General features: G+C 51.8%; 1 protein-coding gene across 1 annotated transcript in view; it reads right to left on the bottom strand.

The window, feature by feature from the left end:
• Positions 1-8,946, bottom strand: part of kcnq5b (potassium voltage-gated channel, KQT-like subfamily, member 5b) — a 54,263-nt gene that overhangs the window by 26,062 nt on the left and 19,255 nt on the right. The gene's annotated exons all lie outside the window — the stretch shown is intronic.

Genomic DNA, 8,946 nt, shown 5'->3' with positions numbered 1-8,946 from the left:
CCCTGCACCCCTAGACCTTTTTTAAAAGGTGCAACGCTTTCCTTATTTTCCCCATTTTCTTGACTTAAGGCATCTTTGAAGACTTGGGTGTTTTTTCCACAGGTGAAACTGAACTGATCTGACTGTGAGTGAACTTGACAGAAGTGCCATGAGGAGATGCCGTACGACCCCGTCTGTGCATAGAGCTGGGTTATGAGGCCCCGTCTCTGTGCATAGAGCTGGGTTATGAGGCCCCGTCTCTGTGTATAGAGCTGGGATTTGAGACCCCGTCTCTGTGTATAGAGCTGGGATTTGAGGCCCCGTCTCTGTGTATAGAGCTGGGATTTGAGGCCCCGTCTCTGTGTATAGAGCTGGGATTTGAGGCCCCGTCTCTGTGTATAGAGCTGGGATATGAGGCTCTCAGTGTGGTGTGGCAGCAGCAGACAGGCAGACTCACGGGGGACCGTGCAGGAAGCCAAAGTGGAATTTAAAGAGAGAGGCCCCCACAGCTATGTCTGTTTTACAGGAAATTTATGGGGTGTTAGAGGGGCTGTTTTAGTCATTTCTCCTCAAACTCCCCAAATCCCCCCGCCCCCCTCACCCCCAACTTCACCTCGCTGTTTCAGGTAACGTCAGGCAGCACGTCATTACTGTTCCAGCGCGCGACGCTAATGTGAATATAAGAGACCGGTGCTGTCAGTTCAGTGAGGGTGCAGGTGCATGATGGGAAAATAGCCTCTGCGCAGAGCGGCTCTGTGCGTAGCGCTCCGTGTCCCCATGCCCTCCGCGGGGCTCTGCAGAGCCATTAACATTAATGACGTGTTAAAAATACGCACGCAATTTTCCCGCAGCGGCGGCGTGAGAAATGCGTCCGCGCACGCGAACGCTGACAAGCCGCCGCGTCAACACTTTTCTGAAGAGCCGCGGTCGCTGAGTCTCAGACGAAGAGCCTGCCAAAGATGACATCCCTCATATTTTATTAATCGTTAAAAAGAGGAGAATTTGGGAAGAGGAGCCCTTTCCGAGCTCACAGATGGAGCAGCAGCACCCCCACGTCCTCCCCCCCCCCTCCACCCACCCTCTTCCCCCAACTACCCCCAGAGAAAAGACAGGAATTATTGAATCAGAGATTATTAAATTTTGGGAGAGGACGAAGCCATGGCCTGGCTCGCGGTTGAAATGAGCAGCTGTTGGGAGGAGCCTGGTTAGGAGGTGAGCAGTCTGTGGACTACCGTAAAGCTGTTTTCATATCCAGAGAACTGCAGCCCCCAGTGCATTTGTCCTTACCATTTTCTCCCCCCCCCATCATCCCTAGTTTTGGTTTCACACGGCTCAGTTGTAATCAACCTGACACCAACCTTGTACAAACTCCGCTGCATTTTTTTTTTTTTTGTTTTTTTTTTTGGTGTGCTCTTGAGTTCTGAAAATTCTTTTGAAATCTACCAAATTTTAGACCGAATTTACAGGGAAAATGCACTCGGGTTTATAAAAAAAAAAAAAACCCTACAACCTACCTAGCCTGAAAGCCACCTCACACCACAGAAAGAGGACAGACAGACTTCAGTCTCCCTCCACCTGTGGGCATAATACTTGAATAATTGCTGTGGCAATTGTACAACTCCAGTTAGGAAAGTCCTACGTAGCATTGTACTTCCACTGAACCCTGCGAATCGGACAGCCGTAGATCACGGGCAGAACCAAGGAGTTCTTGGCTAAATGGCTGACCACAAAGCTCTGTTTGGCTGGCTGATTTTTAGACGGAGCAATCGCTCAATTTCTCAAGACTGAAAGGGAAAAAAGAGAGTCTAGCTAAGCTGTTGGCTGAACAACATGACCAACAGCCCCTTTCAGCCATAAAAGATGTCACCGGAACAATTTATCGCTCCACCACCATCACACCTACCCGGCTCCTTTTGTCACCTGGCTGGCTACTTAAAAATTAGGGGAACCCCCTGTAAAGGTGTCCCATATGTGTAGAAGGCTAACACCATTTCATCTCGACCGACACAGCCCTGTAATAGCTTGCTAATGGCCCTTTTCTTTTTTGATCACGTAAATCAATGCTCCACACAATCATCCATCTAAAAGGCACAGAACACACGTCAACTCCACAAAAAAAAAAAAAAACAACCTGCCAATCAAATACACACAAATAGCTCCCTTGGGCTATTTATTTACATTCAAATCAGACGGGGCCTCTTTAAGAACGAGAGCGATCCATCCCACTCTATTCACTCCCAGTGGCAGAGCACCACAACAGCTCCTCCACTGAAAGACGTAATGAGGACAAATGACCCTCTTAGAGAGAGAGAGAGAGACCTGCTCAGATTCGGCGGTAACGAATGACGCTTCATCGACGGATCATAAGCCGCCATTATTCTCGCCGTCGTCCAAGCCCAGCGCTGCGCGCGGCCGACGACTGACTGACCGCCAGGGTATCACCGTGGAGACCGGCAGACTGAGCGTGCAACGCACGGAAAATCGGTACGACACACATCTGCAGGGGAATCAGGGTGTAACCCTGTGACGAGACAAGTCTGGCGCACACGACTGTGGGGCGGGGGGGGGGGGGGGGGGTTGCAGTTATATTTGGAACTCTCTTTAAGTGAAAGGTAGGAGCCTTTAGAAAGGACTCCGGAAATAAAAATGGACACTCTGCTGCTGGTGAAGACGTGCCATTTTAGCAGTACATTTAGAAGACGCTCTCATCCAGAGCGACTTACACACCTTTTTAACACAGCAGTCACACTGAATCCCATTATGCGCTTGGATATGTACTAAAACTAAAGCAATGCAGGTTAAGTACCTTGCTCAAGGGTACAACAGCAGTGTCTTGCCCAGGAATCGAACCCGTGACCTTTAGGTTACAAGACGGTATCGGTGAAGGTGCTCACCGATACCGCGTACGGACTCCCGCAGACTCGTTAAGTCATCGTTAAGAGCCTGTTAGAGTGAGGAGAGGCTAGGTGAGGAAGCTGCTAACCGGAGCGATGCCGGCTATTCAACATGGCCGCCGTACGGCAGAGGGAAATGCCCCCATCAACTTCCCCCTTCAGAGGAGAGCTGCTGCACAGAACGACATAGCTCAGGAGGTAAGAGCGGTTGTCTGGCAAGTCGGAGGGTTGCCGGTTCGATCCCCCCGCCCTGGGCGTGTCGAAGTGTCCCTGAGCAAGACACCTAACCCCTAATTGCTCCCAACGAGCTGATTGGCACCTTGCATGGCAGCCGTTCACCGTTGGTGTGAGTGTGTGTGTGTGTGTGAAGGGGTGTAAAGTCGTAAAGTGCTTTGGATAAAAGCGCTATATAAATGCAGTCCATTTACCGTTTACCATTCACAGAAGGCCCTTTAGCCCCTGTAGCTCCAGCCTCAGCACATTTTTCTGCACACGGTTCTCTTCTTCTCAAAGCAGTAAAGTGCATTCAGTCAGGGAGGGGGTGGATTAATGCCACCCCCTCCCCTCCTCATTCCTCACCCCCCACGTTTTCTAAGTTCAGGATATGACACACAGATCCAACCACCCCCAACCCCCCCCCCCCCCCCCCCAAAAAAAGCATGGGGGAACAAAGAACACAGCAGAGGTAAGAAATCCAGGTTCAGGAAGTGAAAGTCCCTCCCTAAAATTTTCTTCCAATTCCACCTGGATTTTTCTAATCAGCACAACCCTTCAGCCAGCAGGTAGAGCTAACCAATGAGATCAGCCGGCTGAGCTCTCAGGTGGGAGAAACGCACGGCAGGACTTTTACTCTCTGACCCGGACTCCCCGGAACTTTCCACCGGCTCTGACCCCACCAGAACTTTCCACCAGTGGAGCACAGGAACGGAGAAACGATGTCGCCGTGGGACAACCCAGCGCCGGCACGGGGGGACGTTTAACTCCCGAAATATTGCAGAGGTGTGACGCTCCTGACAACAGCCCAGGACCCACAGAGCATTACAGTCTCCCCATTAATGTTGTTAAAACTTTTTTTTTAAAATGTTTAAATAATAATTTTCTGACGCAAATTCCGACAAATGTGTGAAATGCGGATAAATCAAACGCAGTGCTCACGTTGAACACGCGCGCAAAATATGTGACTTTCAAACAGGAGTGAAGTTCTACTTTTTTTTTTAACTTATTTATTTATCTATTTTTAACAGTGATGCCGTTTTTATATTCACCCAGAGTATCCTCCCGACAGAGATATTTCGACGGCGGCTTCTAGACTTTTAAACCCGACATCAAAGCCAAATCCCTGCACTCAGCCCTGCGTTCGGAGGAGATTTGTTTCAGACGGAACAGGGAGAGCCCGAAAGCAATTTCACTCGAGCCTCGAGCTGATTGCCCCCTCTCGGTCCGACCGCCCCGCACAAAAAAGACCGACTTCAAATTGCCTCCCCAGGTCTCCCTAAGACACTTCCTCTTTTCAGTTCAACCTGTATCCCAGCAGGCTTTGCAGCGCAGCGACGGCTCGGGTGGCCAGGAGGGGCAGGGTCATGACGCGCGGGGCACTGACGGACGAACCCGGGAGACGCGCGCTGTTAACGGATGACCAATCAGCTATCGGCGTCGTTTCCCACACCGCGCTAAGGAACCGTGAAGGATAATTCCGCTTAACGCAGCCGTGTGGGCCGAGAGACAGGGAGATGGGGGGAGAGAGAGAGAGAGAGAGAGGGGGAGAAAGAGAGAAAGAGGGAGAGAGAGAGAGAGGGGGGGGAGAAAGAGAGAAAGAGAGAGAGAGAGAGAGGGGGGGAGAGAGAGAGAGGGAGAAAGAGAGAAGGGGGGGAGAAAGAGAGAAAGAGGGAGAGAGAGAGAGAGAGAAATGCAGAGCAGACTGGTGAGTCGTGAGCAGTCGTGTTGCGAGCGATTCCCTCAGCGCTGAGTCACCGCCTCGTCCCGTACGCACCCTAAATCTACCCGTCCACCCCACCCCCCACTCCCCCCCCCTGCCCCCCCCCCCCCCCCCCCGACAGGCTGGGAAGCTGGAGCTGTGACGGCCGTTTGTCGGAGTGGCACCTCTCTCTGCCTGTGTGGGTGTGAAGGAGTCTGCGAACGCCCCGGGCGAGATGACAATGACGTACCCCCGCCCCCGTCCGCCCCCCCACGCCCCCCCCCCCCCCATGCCGTAAACCATTCACACCTCCGCAGCAGCCACGCTGCCCCCCCCCCCCCCCATGCTCTCAGGACCCTGTGAATAAGCACTCCCCAGATCCAACACACCGCAGTTACCAGCACACTGCTGTACACACACCAGCACACTGGAGTTACAGTACCAACCACTGCTTTCACCAACACACCACAGTTACCAAACACTTCACCGGCCGAGCGTACAGAACCACATTGTTCCGCTCTTAATTTAGGGGGCTGCCCCGCAGAGGGATATACTCAAGCGTGGGGGGCGGGGGGGTGGTAGGACAACGCGACAGATTGACGGCCCCACATTGCCGAAACACGACACCGCGGAAACTGTATTCTGTGCACAGGGGTGCAGCACGGAGACCCTGCGAAGCAGGGGTGCAGCACGGAGACCCTGCGACGCACGGTCACTGAGCACCACGGGTCAACAGACTCCCTCCGGCAGCCATTTTGTGTGCGTTTAAGGGAGGGGTTGGGGACGAGGAGAATGGAGTGGCTTATTATTGAAGCAAGTATGGACAGAAGTTAAGGTACACACTGTGAGGTCAGATTCAGACCAACGGTAACGGTAACCCCTCTGCCAAAACTCTCCTCTGCAGCCCAAAGTGAAACCAAAGCAGACTCCATTAAAGTTTCGCAGGGCTTGGCTAGAAGAACAATTAGATGAACTGAGCAGTTGGGATGAACATCTGGCTGTTATCAGGGTCAGGGAAGCAGCTCTGTGTCTGTCTACACACACACACACACAATTAAGTCCATTAATGGAACTGATAAAAATTTATAGAATTTATACATTTAAAAAAGGCTATAATGTTCTCAGAGTGCTTAGCGTTTGTTCAAATAAATTCATTGCTGTACTGACTATATTAAAAATGAAATGACCACAGCTCTCCACACAAAGAACAATGGGACGGTTCCGTGACCAGGACCGGCACGTGCCACTTTGGATTCACACACACAGGTCATCGCAGACGGGGTCAAACCGCAAAGAGAGACACGGAAATACGAACGGCATCGAGTGACAGAAGGAGAAGAAACGTGTGAGAAAGGAAAATAGAGACAGAAAGGTGTTGGTGCAGCGGCGGAGAGAGGGAGAGAGAGAGAGAGCGGGAGGGAGAGAGAAAGAGAGGGAGAGAGAGAGAGAAGGGGGGGGAGAAGGAGGGAGTTCCATCAATTTGCAGAGGAAGAAGGTGAGAAGAACACCTCCCAGGCAGCTACTGTGTCTCAAATTGAGTTTTTTTTTTCTTTTTTGTGCAGAAACTCATTACTGGCAGAGAGGCGGAATAAATCACCCCCGATCAGGACTGGGTGCAGGAGAGGCCTTCGAGTTTGGGCATGCACTCAGAATAAAGCGGGGACGCCCAAACAAGGGGCGGGGGGGGGGGGTCAGTGGGGAGGTAGGGAGGTAGGTAGGCATGTAGGTACCATAGGTAGATAAGCAGGTTGGTAGATGGGTAGATGGTTAAGTGGGTGGGTAGCTGGGTAGGTAGGTAGGTAGTTAGGTAGGTAGATAGGTGGGTAGGTGGGTAAGTGGGTTGGTAGATAGGTGGGTAGGTGAGTAACTGGGTAGGTAGGTAGGTAAGTGGCTAGGCAGGTAGGTGGGTAAGAGGTGGGTGGGTAGGCAGGTAGGCAGGTGGGTAAGTAGGTGGCAGGGGGCAAGCTGAGGACCAGTCACAGAATTCAGGAAAACCCTGATGACCAATCAGCAATCACCAATATGCACTGCAACAGCAGGGGAGGCAGCACTCTGTAACAAGGCTGCAGTCTGCAGAGGTCGGGATGGAATGTGCCCAGAGGTGATTAATGCATTAGCTACGCAGTACACAAACAGGCCCTGTCCTGACCCCTCCCCCCCCAAACTCCCCAGGCCCCCAGCCCCCCAGCTAAGGGCAGTGGAGAGCTAGAAAGTCCGTCTTCAGCGCACTGCCCCAGTAAAACTGAAAAATGAGTAGAGGGAGAGTCGCCTAAGCGAGCCCTGATTGGTTGCCTGTTCTCTCCCAGATGTCTCATCACCGCGCAGCCCTACTCCCCCATGGGAGGGGGGGGGGGGGTAAATGTCCCAGCATACATCACAGTTCCTGTGCTCCGGCGAGAATTACGCAGAAATGCAGCGGACCCACAGAACCAGACCCGAGCAACCGCCTACCGCCTACACCGACCAGCCCCCGCCTGCAGGGGGCGACACTGCGACAGGAACACGTGCGAGACGCTCGGCCTGCGAGGAACGTTTCCCGACCTTTCACCCCCGCGGTCAGCGGCTCCAGCGCAGCGCTCTCGCTGGCTGCGCAGCACAGGCTATAATAAGGGACAAACAGCGCAGTTATGCAACCGAGGTGCGCGTTACGTCCAGCGATAAAAGCACAGCCAACGCGCTAGAAACTTGTTTCCGTTTGCCTGTTTTCATTTTGAAAACGCCTCGATTGTAAATACGCGCCCGGCGGCTAAACCAAAGCGTGAAAAGACATCACGCTGTCTGTCCTTCCTCTGACATGCTACAACAAAGTGGCTTATTCTGAACAAATACAATTAATAAATAAATGAATAGATAAATAATTGGTTGAGGACTCATGCCTGACTACTCTAAAAAGCGCTGCGTGGATGGAGGAGTGACTCCGTGTTGTTTGAGGAACCTGCTAAAATTCGGAGAATTTAAGAGCTGTTTTAGACCCGTCGGCCCTGACGTCAGGCCGATAACGTCTGAGGACGAGGGGCAGGGCCCTTTCAGATCTGAAACGACTGCGTGACTGAAGCCAAAAACAAGGAGAGGAGCGATGCCTTTTCAGCCCTGCTCCGATGATCGACAGCCGAGATTCAACAATTCCCGAAAACACATTCCGTTACTTTGTACTGGGCTGAAACGCGCACGTGCACACGTCCGTCCTGGTGACTAACGCAGTGCTCATTCGCCGATGCATCAGAGCCAAGAAGTCACTCAGAAAAAAGCACTCCAATGTGTGTTTACACTCCAGAACATCAATCTCGAATATCTGAAATGGCAGTTAAATATTTAAACAATGCCTCCCCACAAAAAGGAGTGGGTGAGAAAAAGTGAAAAAAAAATGTCAGTTACATTTAAAAAAAAAAAAAAAAAAAAATCCCCTTAAAATAATTCCAAACAACGCTTTCTGAAAATAGGCCTCAACACATATGAACAGTGACTCGCGTGGCGCGTGCTGATTGGCTGAGCGTAATGAACGCACGTCATCGATGAATGGCCCATTCATGCCGCAGATCTGTTTTGGGTCCAACGCGCCTCGTTTTAATCAGGGCAGCGGCTAAGCGCCAGGGTTCAGCTGTGCAGACTAGCATCATGCTAATCTGATTACGGGAACGGGATTATGACACGGGGCCTTCCGGAGTTAGCGCAAAGCCGCTAGCGCAACGCTGCACGCGCCACGCTCTCCAAACCGACGGCTTTTCCCGCGACGGAGAGGGGCTGCTTATCGGGTCGAGGAAAAGCTCTTTTTCTCTGCTTATTTTCCTGTATGTTTATACGTTTCTTGACCCTGTTTGCTCACAAAAACAAAAACACACACTTCGCCACTCCTCACCACCCCCAATCTCCTCAGCGTGCCTCCAATGGATGACTTTGGAGATTCTACCAAACTCTTGAGCAACAGATTTTTTTAGCGAATCCTGCTCTCTGCTCAATTTTTCCTGTGGCTGACCCGGCCCAAGACCAAAACACACTCGAGATGGTTATGCAAAATCATTTTTTGAGCTTACGTTTCAGATCGTGAGAGTAAATCTCTCCGTTAGACGAAAGAAATGCATAAATAAAATGAGCAGCGGTGGACGGTCACGGCCACTGAGGTAATGGGACTGAGAGACCAGAGAGGCCGGGGGGCGCGAT

Source organism: Anguilla anguilla, chromosome 2 (genome assembly GCF_013347855.1).
Source record: "Anguilla anguilla isolate fAngAng1 chromosome 2, fAngAng1.pri, whole genome shotgun sequence".
Classification (NCBI taxonomy): domain Eukaryota; kingdom Metazoa; phylum Chordata; class Actinopteri; order Anguilliformes; family Anguillidae; genus Anguilla; species Anguilla anguilla.
The sequence above is the reverse complement of the archived record's forward strand: the minus strand, read 5'-3'. Positions and strand labels throughout refer to the sequence as shown.